We start from the raw sequence: 2,909 nt of genomic DNA on the forward strand, positions 1-2,909 counted from the left end.
CTCAATAAACTTTACCCAGGAAAGTTCTAATTCTTTTGTAAATTCATATGAATTTATTACTAATGCAATTTCTTCTGTAAGTCTAGCTATCTTTGGTTTATTCATAGCATATATCTTCTATGGATCCGCTTATTCTTTTTTTCAGAATTTGGATTTAATAAACTCTTTTTACAAAGGAAATCCTAAAAAAGAATTTTTAGATCAAGTAAAAAAAAATATATACAGTTGGTCATATAATCGTGGTTATATAGATATTTTCTATACTAGGGTCTTTACCCTCGGTATAAGAGGGTTAACCGAACTCACGGAGTTTTTTGATAAGGGTGTTATTGATGGAATTACCAATGGAGTGGGTCTTGCTAGTTTTTGTATAGGAGAGGAAATTAAATATGTAGGGGGAGGTCGAATCTCGTCTTATTTATTCTTTTTTTTATGTTATGTATCTGTGTTTTTATTCTTTTTTCTTTCTTAAGTTAAGGAATTTACAACAAGTCTCTTGCAAAAATAACTATCCTATCCCCTTTCTACAATCTCTCTATATCCTTGTTACATAAGGTAAGTATTGTATAATAGTTCGGTTTTCCGCGATTTTTTCCATTCCTCTGTGTAAATACCCTAATATGGGTTCACAATCAATAACATCCTCACCATCGAGAGTAACGATCAGTCGAAGAACACCATGCATTGATGGGTGTTGAGGGCCCATATTGACTATCATGAGATCTTTTCTTGTAAGCGGTAGACTCATATCCTTTCTTCCTTAATTCATTATTCCATGAAAATGGATTATTCCATGAATTCCTCAAAGCGAGGCTCATCAAAATGAAAAATCTAAGACTACTATAAGACTACTAAAAAAATAATAAAACAAGAAAAAAATTTGAACGATTAAATTACTGCTCCCGAATATTCAACTGACCGATTAATTTCTTATAACGTACTCTATTTTTCTTTGCCAAATAAGCCAGCAAACGTCGACGTTTTCCCAAAAGTCTTCGTAGACCTCTTTCCGATGAAAAATCTTTTTTGTGTAATTCCAAATGTGAAGCAAGTCTCCGTATCTTATTGGTGAAACTGAATACTTGAAATTCAACAGAACCCCTGTTTTCTTCTTTTTCTTCTTTAACCATAAATCCAAAAATTTTTCTACCTCCTTTCTTTTTCATGTATTTTTCTGATCAGGAAAAATACAAAATTATGTCAGTTATTTTGAAGTTATTCTAATCTCGTACACACACAAATTTGCAATTATTCATCTACTACTGGAATTTGGATTTATTTTATCGATGCAAATTGGATTTGGATAGAAGGGTACATTCTTTCTAATATTTTAGATAGAAGAAATGTTTCTTCTATCTAAAATATTAGAAAGAATTTTGCTGATTTATTTATTGCTATATGCAATTTATGGAATTGATACACCATTTAATTGATATCATTTAGCAAAATGAAACACAGCATATGCATCCATCTTTTGGCTCGAGAATTTCACGGGATAGAGATATGGTATAAGAAATAGACTATTAAGTAACTCTAAATGAATTGTGGATACATCTGTATCCTTAACATACTGAAACGATTGTCATTATTCGTATCAAACCAATAGCGATTCATACAAGCTAAATCTTCTAATCAATGGTGGGCCAATAATGAATTTTTTTGCATATGTATTAAGACGCTTGGCCTGATTTCGAAATTGTCCAGAGTTTTATATGTTGTTTTCATTGCAAAATGATGGGTCTCCTTCCATAACTTTCCAATTACGAGTACGAGAATTGAAAGACATGAAAATTCTCAATTCTCTACGGCGTCTAGTAGATAGAAACAAGAAAATCAGAAGAATCTTTCTCTCTATTCACTATCATTCCGCGTCTTCGACTTCTATTAGTTTCTTTTCTTCTTTAATGCAATAGCTATAGTTTGATATAAGAATCCATTTCTCAAAGTAATGGAAACCATTCTCTTATAGGAAATGGTTCGAAAATCGCTATTCCACCTTTTAGGTATCGTGAAAAGTGATACCTGTGAAGATCGTGCATTTCAGTCAAATTCAGATCCGTTTTTCGAGTCCATGATATAATATAACCAAATTGGATAGATCTTCCACCTGTTTAGCTAAGAAAGAATAGATACAGAGGTGGATAATAGATCGATATGAAGATCATGAGCTGCCCCATAATGAAATCGCCAGTAGTCGCGAATATCTCCTTCTTCCCTAATCCAAGATTGGAGAAAGAAGATCTAAGAGGGACCTATGGAGAATGTAGTCAGAAATCCATAATAGAGTCCGACCACAACGACCGAATTAATTATCCTCATCGAGAAACTTAGACTACTAAATAGAAAAGATTTGAAAATCATGGCATGGGTCTCCTTTTTTTCTTTCTTTAGAGTTTTCTATATGCACAATTTCTCGATGTTTCGATGAGAATTTCTTGACTTTCCATATATAGAAAGAGATAGACTATAAATGACATCTCTTATGTCAATAAGACCAAAGGGATGGATATTAAATGATAGGAAGTGCTAGGAAGTGAAATAGAATGAAATAGAGCCACTTTGGGCTTCCCTATGAAATGAGGCATGGAACGGAGCCACTACGAAGAAATTATGGGAGTTACGAAAGAAGCTTCGGACTCATATTGTTCATGGGTTGAGAGCGGGAGTTGAACTCTAGGAGGTCGAATCCCCCCTTGTTCCTCAGTAGCTCAGTGGTAGAGCGGTCGGCTGTTAACTGACTGGTCGTAGGTTCGAATCCTACTTGGGGAGATTTTATTCATTCTTTAATGTAAGAATTTTAATGTAAGAATAAAGAATTGAATTAAAGGGCTTGCTTTGACCCTTAGGAGTAGGTAACCCGTTCGCTATCCTTGTTTCTATTTCTATTGCATTCTATCTCATCGTATCAC

The sequence above is a fragment of the Triticum urartu genome, unplaced genomic scaffold (genome assembly GCF_056163025.1).
Source record: "Triticum urartu cultivar PI428250 unplaced genomic scaffold, HENAU_Tu73 scaffold588, whole genome shotgun sequence".
In the NCBI taxonomy this organism is placed as follows: Eukaryota; Viridiplantae; Streptophyta; class Magnoliopsida; order Poales; family Poaceae; genus Triticum; species Triticum urartu.